The sequence below is a fragment of the Rhipicephalus microplus genome, chromosome 9 (assembly GCF_043290135.1).
Source record: "Rhipicephalus microplus isolate Deutch F79 chromosome 9, USDA_Rmic, whole genome shotgun sequence".
NCBI classification, from domain to species: Eukaryota; Metazoa; Arthropoda; class Arachnida; order Ixodida; family Ixodidae; genus Rhipicephalus; species Rhipicephalus microplus.
In genome coordinates, this window is record NC_134708.1 from 30,379,235 (window position 1) to 30,405,394 (window position 26,160).

Genomic DNA, 26,160 nt, shown 5'->3' on the forward strand with positions numbered 1-26,160 from the left:
GCGAAGCATGTGGAGGGAAGGCGACCCTGTTGCAATATTTTAAAGATGATAGTCTTTCTTGGGTGCCTTCGACGCAAAAATTTTGGTCTGTCTGTCTGTCTGTCTGTCTGTCCGTCCGTCCGTCCGTCCGTCCGTCTGTCTGTCTGTCTGTCTGTCTGTCTGTCTGTCCGTCTGCTTGTCTACTCTTAATGGCACCGGGTACTTGAAATGGCCGATCCCATCTGCAGCGCCCACAAATGTTGTTCAAAGTTTAGCGTTCATACTTGTGCAATTGTCAATTGAAAACAATTATTGCGCATGTCTGGGGCACCATAAACACACGCATATATTTCTACATGTGCGTCTTTTACTAGCAAAGGCATGCATAAGTAATTTTAAGGACCGTAGCGCAAATCACGCTGCGCTGACCATGCAACGCTTGCACGAAAACGCGAGTGTTCCCAACGATTCGCTAAGACGAGGCGGTGGTGGCACCTACCCGTCGCCTTGCGTTCTACACCTTATCACATCTGAGACGGGCGTGCAGGGCGCGTCTGCTTCGCTTTCCAAGGTAACTGCCATATAGCGCACATGTCTCACGTGTGACGTGACTTGATGCGCTCGTTCACCTCCATTGCACGCTCGAGGCACTCCAACGCAGCGCCTCCAGAATACGATTCACCGATTTTCTTGCGCAGAACATCAAATAAATGTTTGTACACTCTCTCCACATGCAAGACTATCGTCTTTTAACTACATTTGCAGATTAACATGCAGATATGGGGCCAATTTTTTATTGAGTGACACGTCATGAAATGACCCTAAATGTATGTACAAATTTTGCACGCACAGACATATGTTGAAGAGTTGCAGATGTTTATATAAACAGTTGTTTGTACCTGCGCAACGATGCCAACTGGAACATGCGTATTCGCAACACCAGAAGCTGATATGAAGCGCTGATGCTTGCGTGGATGCTGGCTCCGGACACTGCTACATAAATGAACTTCAGCGCATGCTAACTAACCACGATTGATTTTAACCTGACGTGACGGCTGTATCAAAGGAGTACATATGCAAGGAGTACATATCTATCTATCTAGCCGCCTACGACTTTTAGATCTCCTGGCAGTTTCGATAATGGGATCTTTATCAAAATTGGTATGGCATAACATGACTATATGACGAGCATAATTGACTACTCATAGCACGAAAATCTTTATATGTATGTCATGAATGTCGCGATTTACATGTTATGGTCTTGCTGCTCTTACAGTGGTTTTGTTTATATAACATATTGCAAAACTGGTGACAGGCCTTCTCGTGGGAATCATGACATGCATGTCATAAAAGTCATGACTACACGTCACGCTCATGGTGCGCTCATGGTCGTTTCGCAAGCTTGACATGTAGCAAAATTGGTATTACATGACGTGAATGAACGACGAAGGTAATTGACGCGTCCAACCATGATAATCATTACATGCGTATCACGTAAGAACATGACTACACGCCAGGCTCATGATACGCTCGCGGTACTTTCGCTAGTTTCACATATACCAAGTTTGGTGTTACTTCACGTGATTGAACGCAGCGATGGCGTAGTGGTTAGAGCATCCGCCTCGCATGCAAAAGGTCCGTGGTTCAAATCCTGGTGCCGCGCAGTTCCCAACCGGTTAAAAAAATCCGCGTGGTGATGGAACTGCATTACGAGGCCTGGGGTGCGGCCTCACCGGTAACCACCGCCGGGAATGCACTCCCTCACCAGAGAAGGATCCCCTGGTGCAGTATCTCGCCACTACCTCCCACATGCATACGTGAAATAACTCACGGCTCTCAGTCCCCAGCAGCTGCGAAGCAACTGAGCACGGCGGCGGTCAGATCTGCAACGCAGCAGAGGGTGCTAAGAATCTCTGGATCCGGACAGGCCGCCACTGGAACCTGAACTTGGCAACGTTTAACGCTAGAGCCTTATCTAGTGAGGGAAGTCTAGCTGTTCTGTTTGAGGAACTAGAGGGTGTTAAATGGGATATAATAGGGCTCAGTGAGGTTAGGAGGACAGATGAGGCCTATACTGTGCTACAGAATGGGCACGTCCTTTGCTATCGGGGCTTGGCAGACAGAAGAGAACTGGGAGTGGGGTTCCTAATTCACAGAAACATAGCTGGAAACATAGAGGAATACTATAGCATTAATGAAAGGGTGGTAGGTATTGTAATTAAACTGAATAGGAGATACAAGATGAAGGTGGTACAGGCTTATGCGCCTACATCCAGCCAAGACGACGCTTCAGTTGAAAGCTTCTATGAAGACGTGAAATCGGCAATGAGTAGGGTAAAAATACAGTATACAATACTGATGGGAGACTTTAATGCAAAGGTAGGGAAGAAGCAGGCGGGAGACCAGGCAGTAGGAGATTATGGCATCGGTACTGGAAACGCCAGATGAGAGCTACTAGTAGAATTCGCAGAACGCAATAATTTACGGATTTTGAATACCTTCTACCGAAAACGAGGAAACCGCAAGTGGACATGGAGATGCCTAATGGCGAAAATAAGAACGAAATAGACTTTAAAATCAGTGCACACCCAGGCATCGTGCAGGATGTGGAAGTGGTTGGCAAGGTACGATGCAGTGACCATAAAATGGTACGGTCTCGAATTCGCCTAGACTTGAAGAAGGAACGACAGAAACTGATACGCAAGAAGCCAATCAATGAGCTAGCACTGAGAGGGAAAGTACAGGAATTCAAAGTCTCACTTCAGAACAGGTACTCGGCTCTTAGTGAGGAAACCAACCTTAGCATAGATACAATGAATGATAATCTGACGAGTATCATTACGGAGTGTGCAGTGGAAGTTGGAGGCAGGGTAGTCAGACAGGACACTGGCAAGCTTTCCCAGGAAACGAATAATCTCATGAAGAAGCGTAAAATTATGAAAGTCTCAAGTACAACAGACAAAATAGAACTGCCAGAGCTTTCGAAGCTGATTAATAGGCGTAAGGTATCCGATGTAAGAAGGTACAACATGGAGAGAATTGAACACGCTCTGAAAAACGGAGGAAGCGTCAAAGCAGTGAAGAGAAAACTTAGGATAGGCGAAAATCGGATGTATGCACTAAGAGACAAAGAAGGCAAAATAACTACCAATATGGATAGGATATAGTAAAATAGCGGAGGGGTTTTAAAAGATCTGTACAGTAGCCGGGACAACCACGACTTTAATACTATAAGAACTAGCAGATGACACTAGCAGATGACCCAGATGACACCCCACCAGTACTGATAGAAGAAGTCAGAAAAGCTTTGGAGAGCATGCAAAGAGGCAAAGCTGCTGGTGAGGATCAGGTAACATCAGATCTGCTGAAAGATGGAGGACAAATTGTGTTAGAAAAACTAGCCACCCTGTTTACGGGGTGTCTCCTGACGGGAAGGGTACCAGAGTCTTGGAAGAACGCTAACATCATCTTAATACATAAGAAAGGAGATGACAAGGGCTTGAAGAATTACAGGCCGATTAGCTTGCTCTCTGTAGTATACAAGCTATTTACAAAGGTAATTGCTAACAGAGTAAAGAAAACATTAGAATTCAATCAGCCAAAGGAACAAGCAGGATTTCGAACAGGCAACTCAACAATCGACCATATTCATACTATCAATCAGGTAATAGAGAAATGCTCAGAATATAACCAACCACTATACATAGCCTTCATAGATTACGAAAAGGCGTTTCATTCAATAGAAATATCAGCCGTCATGCAGACACTGCGGAATCAGGGCGTCCATGAAGTATATATAAACATCCTGGAAGAAATCTGCAGGGGATCAACTGCTACCATAGTGCTTCATAAAGAAAGCAACAGAATACCAATCAAGAAGGGTGTAAGGCAGGGGGACACAATCTCCCCAATGCTATTTACCGCGTGCTTACAGGAGGTTTTCAGAAGCCTAGAATGTGAACAGTTAGGGATAAGAGTTAATGGAGAGTACCTTAGTAACCTGCGCTTCGCCAATGACGTGTTATTGCTGAGTAACTCAGGGGACGAATTGCAACTCATGATTACGGAGTTAGACAAGGAGAGCAGAAAGGTGGGTCTTAAAATGAATCTGCAGAAAACGAAAGTAATGTACAACAACCTCGGAAAAGAGCAGCGCTTCGAGATAGGTAATAGTGCACTTCAAGTTGTAAAAGACTATGTCTACCTAGGGCAGGTAATAACCGCGGAGCCGAACCACGAGATTGAAGTAACTAGAAGAATAAGAATGGGGTGGAACACATTTGGCAAGCACTCTCAAATTATGACATGTAGACTGCCACTATCCCTCAAGAGGAAGGTATATAACAGCTGTATCTTGCCGGCACTTAGCTACGGAGCAGAAACCTGGAGACTTACAAAGAGGGTTCAGCTTAAATTGAGGACGACGCAGCGAGCAATGGAAAGAAAAATGGTAGGTGTAACCTTAAGAGACAAGAAGAGAGCAGAGTGAATCAGGGAACAAACGGGGGTTAAAGATATCATAGCTGAAATCAAGAAGAAGAAATGGACATGGGCCGGACATGTAGCGCGTAGACAGGATAACCGCTGGTCGTTAAGGGTAACTAACTGGATTCCAAGAGAAGGCAAGCGGGTTAGGGGGAGACAGAAGGTTAGGTGGGCAGATGAGATTAAGAAGTTTGCGGGTATAAATTGGCAGCAGCAAGCACACGACCAGGTTAACTGGCGGAACATGGGAGAGGCCTTTGTCCTGCAGTGGACGTAGTCAGGCTGATGATGATGAAGATGATGATGATGATGATGACGTGATTGAATGACGAAGGTGACGACTGGTGCAAACAAGATAATGATGACGTGCGTGTAATGTAAGAACACGACCACATACCACGTTCACGATGCGTTCGCGCCCGTTCCGCTTGCTTCACATGTACTAAATTTGGTGTTACGTGGCGCAAATAGGCCACAACGGTAAATGGCGCGTCGAACCATGATAGTTATGACACGTGTGTCATGTAAAACATGACTACATGCTACGCTCATAGCGCGTTCGTGGCCGTTTTGCTAGCTCCACACGTACCAAGTTTGGTATTACGTGATGTGAATAGACGACGAACACAAATGCCAGGCGCAAACATGACAATCATGACATGATTAGTTTGATTGATATGTGAGGTTGAACATCCCAAAACCACCATATGATAATGAGAGACGCCGTAGTGGAAGGCTCCGGAAGTTTCGACCACCTGGGATTCTTCAACGTGCACCCAAATCTGAGCATACGGGCCTCAGCATTCTCGCCTCCATCGAAAATGCAGCCGCCGCAGCCGGGATTTGATCCCGCGACTTGCGGATCAGCAGCCGAGTACCTTAGCCAGTAGACCACCGCGGCGGGGCTAATCATGACATGGAAGTCATGTACTGCATAACTTACGTCCACCTCGTAACGTTGTGCTGATTTTAATGTGACATATTTGCTTTCCTCATTCGTGCTTCGCGTATCATCAATTCGCACGGTATGTGGGATCCGCCAATTTTTTCTCTCTCTATTTCTCCACGAAGCAAATAATGACGAGTGGGCGAAGCCGTTTCCTTAGGTCCTTAACTTCTACGTTAAACTCGGCTTTAAAGGATAGACAGATGAACAGACGGACGCGTGCACGGATGCATGAACAGATGGACCGATGCACGGATGCACGGACGAACGTAAAAATGAACTGCGGAGGTAATCATGTATTGTGCTGTCATATACTTGAATGATGTAAACATAAAGTCAGTTTTAACAGCGAAGCATTTCTTAGCGATCTTCAGCGATATTGAGCGTATAAATCTATCTATCTAGCCACTTACACTTGGGTGCTCTCGTGGTCACCCCCTTAACTTGGCGTGAACGAAAATTAGCACGGGAGCGTAAGATAGTTTGACGAATATGACGTGCTGAATATGAATAATGTCACAATCCTGTCGCGTACGTCGTCAAACAATTCTCACGAGACAGTGGCATATACCCACGGGCGGGTATGTGCCGCTGGTATGCGGGTATATGCCACAGGTGGTTGACACTTAATATCTACCGAGGAGCGACGAGAACACGCATGGGCAATTTTAACATGCGAGCGTTAAGAAATACCCGACATCGGTAGCGTCGACCCGACGAATGCAAAGAACAAGTGTCAGGAACCCAACTGGAATCGAACCCAAGCATTCTGCGTGGCAATGAAGCATTTAACCACAGAGCTACGCCAGGTCTCAGAACTACTATTCAAATAGGCGCTAACCTTAGTAAAACGTCAATAGTGGTTGCAGTGCTGCCTACGCAATTTTATGAACAATAGATATGTATTCACTTGATACAGCCGTCACGTCGGGTTAACGTCAATTGTGGTTAGTTGCCAGTCGCTGAAGTGGATTTATGTAGCAGTGTCCAAGGCCAGCATCCTCGCGAGCATAAGCGCTTCATATCGGCTTCTGGTGTTGCTAATACGCATGTTCAGATGGCATCGTTGTGCAAGTGCAAACAACTGGTTATTAAACATCTGCAACTCTCCAACATATGTCTGTGCGTGCAACGTTTGTACATACAATTAGCGTCATTTCATGATATGTCGCTCAATAAAAAATTGCAGCACGGTCACCTTCCCTTCGCATGCTTCGCATAACGTCGATTCCCAGGTGCGTGGGATCTGCCGAATTTTTTTAGGCAGGTGTTGGCGTTTTCCGTGGTGCAGTTTTTAAATTTCGGTTTCATTTTGTGGATCCTGACGGATGCGGACAACAAGGTCCGTTAAAGCTTTCTGTTGGGCAAGTAGGTAGCGCTTCATATCGCAGTTTCCAGGGTTTCCTAAATTGCGCTCTAATACTTACAATATAGCACGGCTCAGCTTTAAGGAGCTTCGCCTCTAAAATAAGAACATGGCTTTCGCCTTTGAGTCCTCTTTGTTCAACGCACAAGGAACTGGTGGTAGTGGTTAGAATGAAGAGGAAAAACGCACCTAATTTCTGTCTGCCTTCAGGCGACACAGAGCAGTGCCTTATAGGGGTGGGGGGAAGGAGGGATAAAAAGAATAGAAGGAAAATACACGAAGAAGAAGACAGGCAAGCGACGGAAAAAAGAAGGAGACAGGAAAGTGGGGATCCGGTCGAAGCAGTCCAAGGGCGGGGCGCCACAATGCGAGAGCTGCACGGCGTCAGGAGACCGCGCAGGGCGAACCAGTCGCCGGGAGCTACGCTGGCGTCGGAGATCGCGAGGGCACAACCGTCCAGCTTGAAATCCTGCGAGCGAATCCCCCACAAGGAACTGGGAGGGTTTTCCTGCCCAGTCGTTTGCATTGCTTCAACGCCCCCCCCCCCCCCTATGCCCGCTCCCCCAAATGCTTTTATCATTTCAACGTGATTACGCACTGCCCCCGTGCTCGGAAACATTTAAAGCTTACTGTACCTCACGTGATTTCTCAATGCCTTCGTGATCAGCCCACCTTTTGAGCAAGCGACCATGCGATGCGATGACGTCATCATGAGCCGTCACAAAAAAGTGACGTCATGATGGCGTCACAAAATTTTAGTGAAGTCTGTCATCGTATAGTGACGTGATCTCAGAGTGGTTCAATTTCGCAGCACTCGCGTTAACTACGACGCAACCGACACCCATAGTGATTTTCGCGTTCGATAAGGCCTTTAAGGCTTTCGATTAATTGAGATGACGTAACGCTCGTTCGCATACAGCATTAAGCAGGACTCACTACTTGACAGAAAAATAGTTGCGTCTTTTCGTATGAGCCGAGCCAGAGGGCCAGTGTCTGGGATACCAAAGAAACGTTTCCAGAAAAAGAAATGGGCGAGTGGGTTTGTAGGACAGGACCTGCCCCGTCGTACAGGCGAGCGATGGATGAACGCGATTTGGAAGAAACGGGTGGAGCGTATACTAAGCGGTCCCCTCGGCGCGCGTTGGGGGCGAATCGATTTGTAGTGAAAGAAGCTGCTTTTCCTCGTGCGACATTGTATGCGTGACCCGGCGTCTCCACTAGTACTACCAGTCAGCGCACCCGGATGCGTTTGTAGCCGTAAGCGTCTGTCTTCCACTCGCAGGCTTTCGCAAATTTATTCGTACGCTCTCTTCCTCTTACCTTCGTCGCGCTCATTGTTTTGAATCTATCTATCTATCTATCTATCTATCTATCTATCTATCTATCTATCTATCTATCTATCTATCTATCTATCTATCTATCTATCTATCTATCTATCTATCTATCTATCTATCTATCTATCTGTCTATCTGTCTGTCTCTCTGTCTGTCTGTCTGTCTGTCTGTCTGTCTCTCTCTCTGTCTGTCTATCTATCTATCTATCTATCTATCTATCTATCTATCTATCTATCTATCTATCTATCTATCTATCTATCTATCTATCTATCTATCTATCTATCTATCTATCTATCTATCTATCTATCTATCTATCTATCTATCTATCTATGACTGTTTCGGTCGCTTTCTTCTCTTAAGTAATGCACACTTAAAAGGGGGAATCAAATACTTCATAAATGCCAAATATGCGGTAGTAGTCCCATTTCCGAATAACTTGTGTCCTCTTCATATGTTACTCTTATGCTTTATACATCCTTGTGGGTTCAATATGCTCGTACCTAACGTAAAAAAATGAGGTAAAAGAGATAGGAAAAAAGCTACAGCGTTTAAATATAAAACCAAAAGGCAGGTGCTACGCTGCATAAAAAAGAAAGCTTCCTGTGGTACGTGCGGGGATCATGCTGACTCAAAAGTGCAACGCATATTACAGTTATATAGCGGTGCTTAGCAGCGTGAACGTAATGTTGCTTTTTTCTTTGTCATACGGTTTCGTTTTCATCCAGCTTTTGGGACACAGTACATCACCTTCTGTGGTTGTCTTTACGCAGTCTCTCCTGATTCCTCCCATGGTATAGACGCCGACTTCACCTCCTTGCTGAGAGAGGCAGTTCCATGTCGGGTGCGACAAACGTACACAGCACGTACAGCCTCAAGCTCCGAGAGCCCGAAATGCTTACGGAGGAGCGCCTATCACGCACCGGCAAAGCCTGGCTTCACAAAGGTAAGCCAGAGCTTAATACGTACGCCGGTCGAGGAATATTTATCACTCATCTTGACACTTCCGAGAAGTACAGACTTTCGAAAAGACATAGAAACTTAGCTACAACGTGAAATCGCCGCATTAAGTCCCGCGTGAGTGTATGAATCGTGCGAACGCTTCATAGACGCGCGAATACTGCTGAGCGAAACTCCTTTTCAACTTCCCTTTGGAACATCGCAACTTCTCCGTACCATCAAATCTCGCACGTAACTGCCATCTGGGTGTAGAACTCGAGTAAAGACTCTTTGCATGCGGGAAGTAGGTACCGAAGTGATTCTTTAAGCTGTAACTAAAGTACAACATGGCAACTGGCAAGCTAGGGTGGAGGATGGCAAACGACCGCATATGGGCTGCGATAGCCCAATCTGAGCACACGGGCCTACAACATTTCCGCCTCCATCGGAAATGCAGCCGCCGCAGCCGGGATTCGAACCCGCGACCTGCGGGTTAGCAGCCGAGTACCTTAGCCACTAGACCACTGCGGCGGGGCTAGCTACATTTAAGGATACCGTGGTACAACAGAGCATTTCTCCCGAAAGAAACTTGGTGAAGTTCTGGGCAATCGGCCATTAGAAAGCTATTGCGCGGAAATCAATTTTTTTTTCGCTGTAGCCTGGAAGTGATATCGAAATGATATTGATGTGTACGTCTGGGTATTCTGGTATTTCTTGAGACGTGGCGTTAGTAGCGCGTCACTTAGAAATGCAAAAACGTTCATGATTACAAATAAGCAGCGCACGACGTTTTACACAAAGAGAGACGATAGGGACACCGCTGCACTCTCAACTAGTTTATTTCGTAAACGACCTTGGTTATTATACAACAAGACGGTGTACCACGTGCTACAATGACAACGTATTTTCTAAAAAGCCAACTTCGCAATCGCTCAAAGTAATCGATGCTTGGCTTATACAGTAATCTTTTCTTCTTGCGATGTGGAAGGCCTCGATCACTTCCCTTGTCATCTTATCTCTGTGGCTGGAAAGAATTTTAGTCTCAGAGAACAGCGGGGAACAGCCACATTCTAAGCAATGCCGTCTTAAGTGCGAGTAAGCATTATTAGCTAATGCTCTCTTGTGCTCCGTTAACCTTGTATTTATGCACCGGCCTGTTTGACCGATGTACATTTTCCCACATGACATGAGCAAACAGTAAACCACCGCGGTTCTGCACTCAACAAACAAAACACTGTGCTTAACAGAGCACCGACACCTATCCTTTTTTGTCAATCGCTTCCTATCTAGCCTAGCGCATATCTTTCCTAGTTTGTTAGGTGCAGAAAAAACAACTTGTAAGCCATACCGGCTGCCTACATTCTTTAGATTATGTGATATACTGTGCGCATAGGGTATGGAGACACATTTCTTTTTCCTTTCTTCCCGCGGTGGTTTACTGTTTGCTCATGTCATGTGGGAAAATGTACATCGGTCAAACAGGCCGGTGCATAAATACAAGGTTAACGGAGCACAAGAGAGCATTAGCTAATAATGCTTACTCGCACTTAAGACGGCATTGCTTAGAATGTGGCTGTTCCCCGCTGTTCTCTGAGACTAAAATTCTTTCCAGCCACAGAGATAAGATGACAAGGGAAGTGATCGAGGCCTTCCACATCGCAAGAAGAAAAGATTACTGTATAAGCCAAGCATCGATTACTTTGAGCGATTGCGAAGTTGGCTTTTTAGAAAATACGTTGTCATTGTAGCACGTGGTACACCGTCTTGTTGTATAATAACCAAGGTCGTTTACGAAATAAACTAGTTGAGAGTGCAGCGGTGTCCCTATCGTCTCTCTTTGTGTAAAACGTCGTGCGCTGCTTATTTGTAATCATGAACAATCACCAACTCGCCCAACTTTCGGTGTTACTGAGCAAAAACGTTGTATTCTATAGTTAGCACTTGTACTCACCTGTACTTATGAAGGGCATCAGTAGGAAAGTTAGCGAATTGGATTGTGACTGTAACCGAAATGTTGATACATATGATTGAAATGTCCGAAATGATTTCCGGCCACGCATGAAAACGCTACAGATTTCTGTTGTTATTATATAACTGTTATGACCAATTCGTCATGGTAACCGCGTCTGGTGGCTGCAGACGTGACCAAGTAGGCTTGATTGTGACTGCGAAAGGTGATAAGACATAGTAACCTTTATTCAAGTCCTGAAGATCAACCCCTAGGTTTACGTGGGCGGCTCCCACGTTGTCACAGTAAAGCCCACGATATGCGAAAGGGGGTCCTGGCTCCGATCTAAGTGTTCGGTTAAAAATCACGTTGATATTACGCAAACTGTACATGCTCGACACGAAAGTACGGGCATTACTATAGCCCTAACATTTCCGTATTTCAATCCGTGAGTAGAGTGCCTGTTGCCCGTGCATAATTAACGGTGACGTTTCACAGGAGAGATACGACACTAAATTTCTAATGCTCTTGTGGTAAGCCGCAATGTTTATTAATTTCAAGGTCCCCCACACCTGTCGGCTCCATGTGCGTCATTCGCTTGAGGCCGACTAATGGCTGTCCTCATCAGGTTATACCAGCCTTAACGAGCCGTCCCACTCCACAGTTCGACGTTCAGAAAGAAAAGGTAGTTAACGGCGTTATACTCCTACCTTGAAGGCACATAAAAAAATCCTTTGATGACCGGAGTCACGCGACGAGGGCATTAGAGAGAGGGCTTTAAAAGAATTCAGCAGCACACCCCTCCACTAGAATGGGGGGGGGGGGGGCTGGCTGCGTCTCTGCCTCCATTTCCACAATGCATCTCTAGAACCTCTTGTCATCATTGCGAGAGGGTCTGTGCGTTTTTGCCACCATCATTAGGCTAATCACCGAGCCATGCCATCAGAGTTACGCAGGGCGCCGTTAACCACGTATATGGCACTGTTTATTTCGCCATTTGTAAAGCATCCCAAGGGTCGGCAACGAGCAAACGTGGAACGCGAACTGCGCGAACCTTGAAATGTCATCACTTGAAAGCAAGGAAACAAAATGAGCAGTGAAAGTTCGGACGGGAAGATGCATTCAAGAGTGAAGCGTACAGCCGTCGGCACTTTAAACACGAACACATCGATGTGTGGCCAGGGCTAGTTTAATTGATGCCAGCCGTGAAGTGCTGGGTGCTTTGGTCGAGATAATACCTCGGTAAGCTTGGATAGTATGTCGGCATGTGTGGTTAGCGTCTTGGCAACAGACCCTAAACGTAAGTTGGCGTCAGCGTCAATCAAACTGTTGCTGGACACACGGTGGAGCGTTCGTCTTAAAGGTGCTGACGGCTGTACGTGAAGGCTCTGAGTCAGGCCAGCCAGCTGGAGCATCAACGAACATCTGCACGATGTTTTGAACGCAATAAATGTTGTCCGTTTTACAGCACTTTGTGCGGCTAACACAACAGTTGTTGCAAGTTATCTTCTACTTGCTGCCGCAACGTAGCATGAAGACAAAAGCCTTATGTATATTCCTCATCAAATGCGTCGGCGTCCCGCATCATCGGGAACACGAGTGACGTAAAAAACATCTTTGCCACGTGATGTCACCATATGACGTCATAGGGCGAGAAATTTCGTGGCATCCTTGTGAATTCATTGTGACGACACGTACCAGATTGACCAAATCCTGTGACACCGTAGCTTGGTCAAATGTGGACCGATCATAGACGCAGTGCCAAACCAAGCGAAACAAGCTTTGTGAACCTCGCAGGAGAGACAAATTTTATTTTTTATTTATACAATACAGCAGACCAATTTAATAGTCCAAGCAGGACGGGCAGAAAAAAAATAATGTTGACGCACATACAATGCAATGCAAAAAAACAATGAAGCAACAAAACGCAGAATTCACTTGGAGCTACAAAATAAACAAGCCACGGTGAAACCGACTTTTCGCACAAACATAGCAGGGTTTCCAATCCAAATAAAACTAGAAAATCACGCACAACTTCAAGAAACATTGCTAAAAACCCGAACGTCAGTAATTAAAAGTTTCTAAAATGATCGTGTAGGGCTGTCATAAAATTTCCACTAAAAATTCTTTCTGGCAATTTATTCCAGTCATCTACCGTGCGTGGAAAATATGAAAACTTAAAGGTATTTGTTCGGGCAAAGAATGGGGATAAACTGTGGCTATGTGTGTGTCGTGTTTTCCTCGTGGTGGACGGACTAATGAATGGAGTGGGTGATAATCCAGTCTTACACTTAATTACGGATTCCATAAAAGCTAAGCGGGCAATTTGGCGTCTAATGTGTAGTGCTTGGATTTTATTGAGTGCCATAATACCTGACGGAGAATCACTTCTTTTATATTTATTATAAATAAAACGAACAGCCCTCCTCTGAACCTTCTCCAATTCGTTAATGTTTTTGTTCGTGTGCGGGTCCCAAACAACCGCTGCATACTCCAGTTTAGGCCTAATTATGGAATTATACGCTAAAAACTTAACGTTACTAGGTGTACCTCGAAGTTTATGCCGTAAAAGACCAAGTTTTTTTTGCGCTGAAGAAGTTACCTGCTGAACGTGGTCGTTCCAATCTAATCTGGAGTTCAATACGATACCTAGGTATTTAAACTTACTAACCTCCTCGATTAAGGTGTTTTTAATTTTGTACCGGAAAGTTATGGGGTTTTGTTTCCTGGTTATACGTAAAAGAACTGTTTTTGTAGTGCTAATTTTCATGCCCCATTTGTCGCACCAAGATGATATGTCACATAAAGCCCTATCTAGCCGATGTTGATCAGAAGCAGACTGCACTTCAGTATAAATCATGATATCATCCGCGAACATTCCAATATTCACAGTATCACCAACCACAGACACTAAATCATTAACATACAACAAAAAAAGCAGGGGCCCCAGCACACTTCCCTGGGGCCCACCTGATGTCACTGTTAGAGAAGAGGAACAAGTACCATCGATGTCTACAAATTGCGTTCGATCTTTCAAATATGAATTAACCCAATTTAAAAGTGTAGAAGGAATTCCTGCTTGTTTAAGTTTTAAAAGAAGGCTACCGTGAGGAACCCTGTCGAATGCCTTGCTTAAGTCTAAAAACAAAACATCAATTTGCCCGGAGTGATCCAAGATTGAACTAAAACTATGAACAGCGGTGACCAACTGCGTAACGGTAGAAAATCCCTTTCTAAAACCATGTTGGAAGGGACTCAATGTTTTATTTTTTTCCAGTACATTAAGAATATGGTTAGCTACAATATGTTCTATCATCTTGCAACAACAGCACGTTAAGGAAATTGGTCGATAATTGTCAACATGGAAACGGTCTCCATTTTTAAAAACTGGAATTACCCTAGCCATAAGCCAATCATGGGGCAGCACGGACGTCCGAAAAGATTCACGAAAAATGACTGTCAAAAACCGAGCTAAAGATTCTGCATAGCGACGCAGAAAGGCGTTCGGGATTTCATCCGGGCCAGTAGTGCACTTAGGATCTAATCGCAGAAGCATTTCAAAAACTCCTTCAAAAGAAACAAGCTCGATCTGTTCCGAATGAGCCTCCATATAAAATTCATCACCTTGATCGTTTGAAAACACAGAATGAAAAAAAGGAATTGAAAGCATTAGCAATGGAGAGACGAGATGTTTCCATCTTGCCATCAACCAATAATTGATCGACCGATTTATGTGCACTACGGATGTGATTCCAGAACTTTCCTGGATCGTTTAAAATGAACTGAGGCAAACTTTCGCAAAAATACCGTTTCCTTGCGGATTTTACGCTGCTCGAAAGTTTGGAGACTAACCTATTTAAGACATCACAATCGGGACTGCGAGTCTTCTTGATACGTTTAATTCGCCGTTTTAGGTGAATAATATCTCGGTTAATCCATGGATTGGCCCTTTTGGTTCGTTTTTTCTTATCAGGTATAAAAGACTTTAAACAAAATTTGCAATGCTCTTTAAACATTTCCCACAAATGCCGCACATCATTACCTTGAAAGCTTTCGTAAGCTATGTCAAGGTAATCCAAAACAGACTCGTCCCTCGCCCTGGAGTAGTCTTTGACATATGTATGCTTAACTCCCGCCAAACGTTTTTTAGGTTCTAGAAAGACATTGGTAACTACAACCTTGTGATCAGAAATCCCGTCACTTACATGTAATGAATAATCAGAAAAACTGCGATCTAAGAACACAAGATCGAGTACGGACCTAGCTGTACCGCAAATTCTGGTGGGCTCAAGAACAACCTGGTTTAAATTATGAGTTAGCATAATGTCGGATAGAATATCAGAGTGCTCTGCGGCTCCGACACATCCAGTAGGCCAATCAATACCTGGTAGATTGATATCGCCAACAAGCATAATCCTGGTTTTGCGGAAACTAAACAAATGATCTTGGAGCTTTCGCAAATAAGAAGGATCAGAACTGGGAGGTCTGTACAGCGCACATAGGACGAAAGTGAAACTAGAAAATGTTATCTTGAGAAGCAGGCTTTCGTGGTCTTCTATTTGATTTAAAACCACAGCTTTCACATTTTTCTTTAACAGAACAGCCACACCCCCCCCCCCCCCCCCTTGTGACCCACGGTCACGTCTGAAGACCGAAAACGATAAAGGAAAGACGCAGTCGTCAGTGATATCGCTGGTTAACCAAGTCTCAGTTATTACTGCTACGTCAGGGTTGTGCGCAAGTAATGCAATTTCCAGGGATTGGGATTTATTGACAACACTTTGGGCATTCATATTCAATACAATGAGCCTGTTGCTCATTGTATTGAATATGAATGCCCAAAGTGTTAAAAAATAAGTGTTAGAAAAAATTTATGGAGTCGCTCTCTGGATTTCGTGCGACCGGTTGTGCCCCCGCGATCTCCGACGACAGCGCAGCTCTGGCCGACTGGCTCGCCCTGCGCCATCTGCTGCCGCCGACAAAAAGTTCTCGCTGAGTGGTGCCCCGTCCTCGGACTCCCTCGACCGTGTCCATCTTTCTTATCTTCTCCTTGCTTCTGGGTGTCGCTGTCCCTGCGCCAAGCTATCTCCTTCCCCTTCTCTATCTCTATACATTTAATCCCATCCTTTTAATCCCTCCTTACCCCCATCCCTCCTGAGCTACTGTTGAGGTGTCCCACTCTGACGCAGACAGTTAAGGGGTTCACTTCTCTCTTCTTTTCTCTTCAAGCATCACATAAAAAGTTTGTTTACACTACGTACAGAGAACAAAGACTTCATAACATTTCAGTAATAAGGTCACATACACTTCGGCACATCTATGTACGTGTGTTCAGAAAGAGTTGTCAACGATTTAGAGTACGAGGTACTCCACTATAAGCCGTTCCATACGACGAACAAGTTACACATATAGCATTTCCCTACAGTCCACCGCTGAGCTTTCGACGGAATGCACATATAGCGAACAGGTGAGTAACGCTGATTGAAGAAGCTGTGTGCATCGCATCATGAACCATAGCCTTGTATTTAGTTCTGGTTAATAGTCTTTATTTTCTCCTTGTTAACCGTTTGCACTGTCATAAGCTTTGATTGATGGGTGGTTGATTATCGCTGCTTTTCCGTTGTTGTGGCCCTTTATTTTGTTTGAGTTAACAACCTTTTAATAATTTTTTTTTTGTTCACAGGTGTTTTGGTTTGTACATCTGCTGTAGACGCCGGGCGGCAGTTTATGGACGGACGGACATTGCGAGGTCTTAAGTCGCTTCGTCCTGTAAAATATAGCTTTCTTCTTTGAGTCGTCTGAGGTGAACGCGCAAGAAACCCCGCGAGTTTTCATTGATTTGTAATAAAACCAGGAGACAGTGAAGAACCTTTCACTGTTTACAAACATGGACCCTTGATGACATCCCGTTTTGTCCCCCGCTGTGCCTTATTAGAATCGGTGGGTAAAAGAGCGTTAGAAAATAGCCCACTGATTTTTGCAGTTTTCTTCCCTTATTTGGTAAAATATATTCGGCTCAACGCTTGCAATCTTGAAACCGTCTGTTAAGAAAAAATGTTTAACGATTTCGAGTAGTTCGTACTCAACTATGGGAGAGCACTGAGCCGTCCCGCTAAAAGCAAAAGAGACTACAGTCCCTTGATGACTGCTGGTATTGTCTACCGATGCGTCTGAATAGCATAGGTGGCCAAGAAGAGCGTCAGAAAATAGCCCGCTGATTTTCTACACTTTACTTCTATCATTTCGCAAAATATATTCAAATAAATGTTCTTTTCAGCTACACAAAAACTACAAGAGATTGCCTTGGATATTACGCACGTTCTTTTTATCTGGAAAACTAATAAGAGATTTTCCTTACCCTTGAAAAATCTTGAAAACGTCCTTTAGGTTTTGACCTTACAAGCTGCTAAATGAGGTGAGTGGAGGTTTTTTTTTTTTTGGGGGGGGGGGGGGGGGAGGCACAGCGTTTGCAATCTTAAAACCGTCTATATAGTTGCATTGCTTGTAGTTTGCAAATTAGAGTACTAATTTGACATAAACGGAGATGGGGTGCATCGGTACACTGTGTCTCCTTCGTGCATTTTGCCCAGTCGGTCATCAAAGATGTGACAAACGGTCTCTAAATACGCAACGTAATTTTAATCGTAAATGGCACAGAGACGTGGCTTCCATTCCCTCTTCATTATATTTGCAACTCATATTCGCTGCGCCCTGTCTGCCGAGCGAAAGGAAGCGCACCAAGAGCGAACGCATCTCGTAAATTCCTATTACACTGAAAAGCCCGCATCTCCTATGCATCGGTATGAATGGATGGATGGATGGATGGATGGATGGATGGATGGATGGATGGATGGATGGATGGATGGATGGATGGATGGATGGATGGATGGATGGATGGATGGATGGATGGATGGATGGATGGATGGATGGATGGATGGATGGATGGATGTATCTGGCTCTGCCCTTCAGATCGGGCGGTGGCTCACGCCACCTAGCCATAAAGTTAGGTACTATCAATGTGCGTTTGGCGATTGAATTTAACTCGCGCCTCGATTGTAGCCACCAACTAGTTAGTCTCCTCCTGGTTATTTCCACTCGTTTAAAGTCCATTTTGCCTTCACTGTTCCTAAACCACAACGCTTAGAAAAATTGGGCGTCATTATCTTCGACTATAGGGTGGAGCCCTTTACAGTACAAAATCAAATGTACAGCCGTTTCCTCTTCCTCTCCACACGCACTACATACCGTGTCTGAGCCTTCGTATTTTGCTCGGTACGTCTTGGTTCGCAACACTCCCGTTCTAGCCTCGAAGAGCAGAACGGGAGCATGTGGGCATTCCCATACCATGTGGAGCGAGCGCCGCGGCGCGATTTAGTGAGCACTCCGAGAACTATCGGCCCTCACGCGCGGTGCAGCATCTTTCCGAGCCCTCCAATCCTCTGTCTTGTCGCTCATAATCCAAGCGCGCAGACCATAGAGTTAATAGGCAGTTTCTAAAGGTAACACTCCCCATAGTGCCAAGGCATTAAAACCAAGCAGGTTTAAAAAACCACTCGGGTTCCGCCATGATGGAACGATACTCAGCTCTCGTGTGGCGTCCACTCGCACTCGTTACTGAATGCTGCAATAACCCCTGGCTTTTTAGGGGCGAAGCTCCTTATAGCGGCACCTGTTCGTCCCTCGTAGCCGTTGTAGTGTGTAGCAAGTATAACATTCTGACCTTCAACGTTCTAAGTCACATCACCTATACGGCGGCGTACCCCCGATGGTTCACTGCGGAAACGTCAAAACTCAACAGCCTAATTAGGAAAATTTACAAACAAGCGCTAGGTTTGCCTCAAAACACCAGCACCGAACTTCTCCTTCAACTTGGTTTACACAATACCCTTGAGGAACTTATCGAGGCACAAAAAATCTCCCAAGTCGAGCGATTAGCCAAGACTAAGCCAGGCCGCCAGATTCTATGTAATCTCGGTATTTCTTACCACGTTCAACACGGAGACAAACACGACATACCAGGCACTATCCGTGCCGAGCTCACAGTACCACCCATACCAAGAAACATGCACCCTGAACACAACAAGGGCAGACATGTTAGTAGAGCCAGAGCCATGTCAAAGATGTTTGGGCGCAACCATGGGCAGTCTTTCTCGACGCAGCACGCTACCAGGAATGTCACCGCTGCGTTGCTGCTGTCATAGACCACACAAAACAATGCAAAAGCAGCGCGTCAATCAAAACACGGAATGTTGAAACGGCAGAGGAAGTGGCTATCGCGATGGCCATAGCCCTCACTAACATTTCATGTGTAATCAGCGACTCGCAGATATCCGTAGGAAACTACGCCAGCGGCAGAATCTCCCTTGAAGCATTGCGGATTCTTAGCACAGGCAAAATTCACGAGGCGGACAAATACGTGCACATCTTGTGGTTCCCTGCCCACACACCACTAGGTAACGTGGAGGACAGTCCGAATGAAGTGGCGCACAACGTGGCTCGAGGTCTTACGTTCCGAGTCACGTCAGACGAAGCGACCACCAAAACGGACCTTTCTGCGCCGATGTGGGAATGGGACGATCGGCTCACTAAATTTAATGACCTAATTCAACACTATCGACTGCAAAGGCGGGAGTACCCTCCGCCTCACCCCAAGCTAAATCGGGCCCAGTCCGTTCAGTGGCGGCAGCTACAAACACGCACATACACGAACCCTGTCATGATGCACCACATATATCCCGACTTCTATAGTTCTAATCTATGCCAGTACTGTACCACCAGAGCCACTCATGACCATATCCTACGGGAATGTCCAGCATTAGACAGAAATTCTGGGGTCGCGGCCTCCAATGAAGACCTTCGGGTGCGTTGGTGGACTGCGTTGCTCAGTTCGGGCATGGACAGGCAACTTTGGGCAATCCGGCAGGCCAAGGAAGCTGCCGGGAGACACGGTCTCTCCGTTGGCCCCTAGGTGGGAGCCCATCCCAGCAATCTGCCGGAAATTAATAAAGTGTACATCTCTCTCTCTCTCTCTAAGGTGGTGCCAGTGAGAGATTTCTTCTGTGCGTTGTTGAACAATAAAAGACAGTGCTCAATGTACATGCCAATGGCTGCTAAGGGGGAACCAGAGACAGGAGAATGCGGCTTTTAGTTAACGCGCACGCTGCGAATTTTTTATTGTTCAACAACGCACAGAAGACAGGAAAGGGTTGCTACATTATACTCGCTGGGCGTAACCTCCTATGTTATAGAAATGTTTAGCGAGCGTTGGGCCGCAGTGCCATGAATACAGTGAACTAGTATATACCATGAACTCGAGGTGGTTAAAGGTGGGAAGTAGACACGAAGCGCAAGCCGTAAGAAATTGTGCGTGTGCCTCCTCTAGTTCAGTCCTTGGAATGTCCACTGCATGGCGGTGCTTCTATATGAGGAATATATGATGAAAAGATGCGAGATGGTGGTACTTGGAGTGTTGAATAGGTGGACGAACGGACACACAGACAGATGCATGAATGGACGCACGGATGGCTGCACAGACGGATGGACGCGTAGACGGATGCAGGAGCGGATGCATGGACGAAAGCAGGGATGGACGCACAGATGAACGTGTGGACGCACGAACAGACGCACCCATGGATGGGTGGATGGACGCACGGGTGGCCACACAGACGCACACATGGATGGACGGAAGATAGAACGAATGGACGGACGGATGCTTCGCCCCACTATCCATCATTCACTCCGTAAATATGCTGCCATTTTTTATGACTTCATGACTCTCTGTTAGATCGCCCTAAGTTATTGTCACATGAAGTCGAGTTGTTGGCTCATAGCAACAAAAAACCCGGACGAGAAGTACACGACCCACCCGGTGCGCAAGCAAGCCGGTGGAATCGGCCGCACTTCGCGCGATCATGTTCTCAAATGTTGAGACGGAACAAAGAGAGAGAATAAAACATTTATCTGCGACCAAGGAAGGAATGTAGGTGAGTGGGATCCTTAGTCCGGGATCCCATTGGCACGGGCCGCGGTCCTCGCTCGTCTCACGATAGCCTCTTGGGTCTTCGGATCCGAGCTGGACAGAGCTGCCTCCTACTCTAGAGTGCTGTGTTGTGCTCTGGCTTGTAAAGGAGTGTGGGCATTCCTATACCATGTGCTACAGGGTGGCTGTTTTATTGACGCAGAACCTGCGCTGTGGTGCGTATGTGTCGGGATCTATCTTAACAGTATGTATGAACAGGGATAGTGGCGCCCTCTGGTAAACAAACCTGCAAACACCTCTTCTCGCGCACAGTTAATTGCATAAATGGCCATTGTACCTCTCCTAAATGTAGTTGACATAACATATGACACAATTTACGTTTGTTTATATTGCGTGAACTTGCTTATATATAATTTATAGTGCGATAATTTGAGTGTTTTAAACTGCTATGTTTATCGCTTCTTTAAAGTATTGCAATGGCAACACTGACAATGTTCCAAGGTGTCAGCGTTTTCGTGGTTATAGCTTTGCCGGCCCAGCTCTTCCTCTAGAGTACGTATATTAACTCCGTGGAACCGACCACCGGACAAAGACGAAGCCCGCCAAGAGGGAGAGTCCAAGTGGTCTCGCATTGCATTCAGCAGCCTCCCAATCCAGTGAAGTTTGAGCTGAGGTGCACCTCTAGCAGTATCCGATTAAACTAGAGCAATACACCTCCATTCAATCAGGTCAGAGCACAAATTCGTCATCTTATGATCTCATCTCACACTCTAGCACGCGTCTCCAATTCAGCGAGGCCATCTAGGTACCAATTATAAAACTAGAGTACCCCCAGCGCCATATAGTGAACACTACGAAAAGTAGAGGAGGTGGCTACGACAACGCGGGACTAGCCCATGTCCTCGGGAGCTTCTTTCCTTAAGAAACTTTCTTCGTTTAGGGACATTTGCCCGCTATTCAGCGTACCGGACACCCTAGTATGCTTGCTCCTGGAATTCCAGTGCCATGCACACCACGATATGCAACCGGAGCGGGACATGAACCAAACACCAAGAACGAATGATGACCACCAAAATGAAACGTGGGAGGTCAAGCTCGTCCTCGAAGACCTGGAAGACCAGCGACCACTCGTCGCAGAGCCAAGAGGGCAGTCGTAGCCACAGTGTTCTTGGACTATAGGAACCCTGCCACCTTAGGGTGATACCGGGCAGTGCTAGGAAGACTGTTTCGAAATGAACGTTTATTTTTTATGTTTTAGTAGGGATTGCCGTTAGGGCTCTGGTTCCGGCTAGCACTCTCAGAATTACGTGCCATGAAACATCCAATGAAGGGGAGTGGTGAATGACCATTACCTTACCTCAATTAGTAGATCATCAAAAGTGTTATTCGGATATCGTAGGTTTAGTCATCATCTTCAGCGAATAGTTTTGTGGTTCATCAAAGTTCCATTCTGTAGGTGTCATAATTACTACACTGCAGTGAATGATGGTCTGAAACATATTTTTGTCAGCACAGGTAATCATGTAGTGTTGTATGCTGGTTAAACGATTACCGAAACTTGTGCCTCAAAAAAGAAGCAATCAGTTTTCAAGTTCCACACCCCAGTAGATCCGACGACAAGAAGAAATGTTCCCTTTCGCATTTCGCTCTGCTACTGGCGTCAATGGCAGATAAAAATCACCGCGGGCCGCTTCGTTCTTAAACTGTGGGACCTCTTTCTGTATACTTTGGTCTGTTTTGTAATACCTTGAGAAAGAATAAACTTGAACTTGAGCTCATAGGAGACATATCATAAGTGTTATGTGATGGTGGCTGTCACACAGCGAACGTCATGTCATCTTGCAATAATTTGAAATTTATACATTAAGGAACAGAAACGTTTTTCTGTCTGAAGAACTATACTAGGTGCTTTTTAAAAGTTTCGAGCATGATAGTGTGACCTAGTTGGACTATATAAATATTACATGCAACACATCATGTCGAGTCAATCGAAACACCCTGCCGTTGTAGTCATTGCCAGGTGATTAATCGTCACTTCCGATAGCAAAGTCACTATTTTGCGGCTGCCATCCGATATTGAAGTGGTTACTTCACTGAAATCAACATGTAGCAACATTGTGTTCGGCGTTGTCACTGGCGCAATGATATTGGTGCGCTCTACAGTTACAGGAAAACGCAATGAAAACTACGCGCTTAGTTTGTGTCGCAGGTTCCCTTTAGAAATTCCAAATAATGTCCCATATCTTCCTTTGGCCTCACTGTCAGGTTGTTTCATAAGCATGAGTGATCTCCAACTATACAACAACTTTCTATTCTGTTGTTTAATTAGGTTGAGACTAACAAAAAAATTAGCCCACAATTCCTTCTTCGCTTCCTTGATTCTTACACAAGTGTAGTACTAAAGAAACGCTTTTATGTGAGGTGCGAAGAGTTGCATGCCAGTGGTAGCTGAGCACTTTTATTCTTTATTATATAATTGAGATTCTGACAGCTTTCAGCGTCACCATGAATATGTTGGCCCTATGGCCACCAGTGAAAGTAAAGGCGGCCGACAGAATCAAGATCCTTGCCACACCCGCGAAAACTTTCCTTCGTCTTCGGTCCAGAAAGGTACGATGAGGACCTAGGAATCCCCGTGGAAGGAAAAGTTTCAAGTAACGGCAAGCGAGCGATCCCCGTGGTGGGATTAGGGAACGAGACGCCCGCCGTGCTTGCTTTTCGAGAAGTACGTAGTTCCGACGTTAGGCCTAGCGCTAAGCCTACCCAGGGCTTTGCGAAGTCTCAAGTTTCCCAGTTATGCTACCGTATGCGGGGAGTGGTAGGCCTCGCTAAGCACCGGACCCCTCATCATGTTTTTTTCTATTTTCTTCCCTTCTCCTTTCTCTGTGTTCAGGTTTTCCGATCCCTGGTCTTAGTGTTTGGTGAACAAATGATACCCGCATTCTACATAAAGTCGAAGCTCTGTCTAGCTTGGTTACACGTTTTTTTTTACTTCTGTCAAGCAACCTAAGTCTATTAATAAGACTAATTATTGCTTTTGTGAGCCAGTCCCCAACGATAACTGTCTCTGGGTTTCCAGCAAATTGCTTTGCCCACCCGTACTGTGATCATTCCATAGTGGCATATTCAGTCTGTTACCGTGCGCTAAAATCAAGGACAAATAATTGAAGAATCGTCGTTATTATTTTATCGTTATCGTTATTTTAATATAGAGCAGGTTTCTTAAGCTTGGAAACATGAATTATAGTCATTTCAGTTTCACAAGACCCAACCATTCTAGATATTATCCCTTCTTCACCGTCAGCCCACTGCAACTCAAGTTATTTCCGAAACTACAACGAAAATTCGCGTCACGTAAACGGAAAGTACTGCCTCTGCTGCATCGCGTCCTCGATGGCATCAGCGTTTGTCCCCCCCCCCCCCTTTCTCACAAACAAAAAAACAAACACACACGCACACATACGCACACACACACGCACACACAAACACACACACGCGCGCGCACGCGCTTGCACCTGTGTGTATGTATTATCTCTACTGAGGGAGATCCTATCGCGCTGATGTTCCAGCTTTGTTGTAACCATCGGCTGGTATCGCGCATTTAGCTCGAATGCCCATTCAATGGCATTCCAACAGTGCGTCTAAAAAATCCTGAGCTTGTCTTGTAGCTCTTCACCGTAGTCATCCCGCATGATATACGGCGAAAGCTTTAGATGCATCATCGAACGAGAAAACTGCGTGTCGGTGTCAACACGAGTTATGCAAAACATCATCCCGTGACGACGCAACCACATGACGACATAAAGACGCTATTTATAACCGGATTTGCAAAGTCATATTGGCATCACTATAAGGTTACATAATGTGACTTCGCATGACGAGATCGTCAGATAACATTGTCAGGAATGGACTCATCACTGAGACGATGCCAACGAGGCGAGAGGAAGAAAGATTAGAATGTATCTGAGTTTGGAGGCAGTGCACTATACCTCGTTAGATGCTGAAATCTTTCGGAGACGGGCGGTCGAAAATAGACGCGTTGACTAAGAAGAAATAGAAGTTCGCATTCATTTTGGAGTTTCAGGTGAATGCAATAGGGGAGTTGTTAGATTTTGTTTGATTTTTCATTGGAGAGTGTACAATTGTGTAACTCAGTATCGATTGTGACTGCAGAGTTGGCCGCGGTGTTGGTAAAGCACAGGAAGCAAGTTGACTGAATGCTCTTCGGGGACCATTAGTTATCGTTTCCACAGTGATGGGGCTCCGAGAACGTGCTTGATTTTACGGTGTACATGATAAATTGCACCATGAAACAGTCGAAGTCTCCACGGCGACTTACGTTGGAGGCTTGGCAGCCAAGTTCGTCTTTCTTTCTTTCTTTCTTTCTTTCTTTCTTTCTTTCTTTCTTTCTTTCTTTCTTTCTTTCTTTCTTTCTTTCTTTCTTTCTTTCTTTCTTTCTTTGTTTCTTTCTTTCTTTCTTTCTTTCTTTCTTGCTTGCTTTCTTTCTTTCTTTCTTTCTTTCTCTCTTTCTTCCTTTCTTTCTTTCTTTCTTTCTTTCTTTGTTTCTTCCTTTCTTTCTTTCTTTCTTTCTCTCTTCCTTCCTTTTTCTTTCTGTCTTTCTTTCTGTTTTTCTTTGTGTCATTTTTTTCTGTCTTTTTTTCTTTCTTTCATTTTTTCTTTCTGCCTGTCGGAGCTTTTCCTAAAAAAACGTAGTTTGTGGGCTCCAGGTGCCAAGGTCTGTCTTTTCCCCACAAATTGGTGACCTGAAAGTGATTTCAACAATTAACTTTCATTGTACTTACTCAACTACATAATCGTTATCGCTAGAGTGCGCTGTTGACAAAAAAATATAAATGTATTTTATAGAGTTTGGTGGTGTAATATGTGTTCTGTATACATTGCGGTTGCCTTACTGCTTCCATCTGTACGCAAGCCGAAGCATCATGAGGGGGTAAAAAAGAGCAAGGTACACAAGGGTAGCAATGTCATCGCAGAACTTGCTGTCCATATAGTTCTAATCACAGATGAATAGCTCTTGCGTAGTTCGTTTTGGCTTCTTGTGCCTTCGTTATTGTTTCTTTTTAATTGTTCAAATGATTATGCGTGCCGTTTATACATACCAGCGATGCCGAAACGTATCTCTGTAGAGAATTTTTTTCTACTTCTTTTTTTTATTACTGTCGTTAT

General features: G+C 45.2%; 1 long non-coding RNA gene across 1 annotated transcript in view; it reads left to right on the top strand.

Moving 5' to 3' along the window:
* Positions 1 to 9,165, top strand: part of LOC142771647 (uncharacterized) — a 315,367-nt gene extending 306,202 nt beyond the window's left edge. The window contains exon 3 of the long non-coding RNA XR_012886044.1: positions 8,881 to 9,165. This is a non-coding gene — a long non-coding RNA (uncharacterized LOC142771647). The remainder of the gene's footprint in view (positions 1 to 8,880) is intronic.
* Positions 9,166 to 26,160: the final 16,995 nt, after the last annotated feature.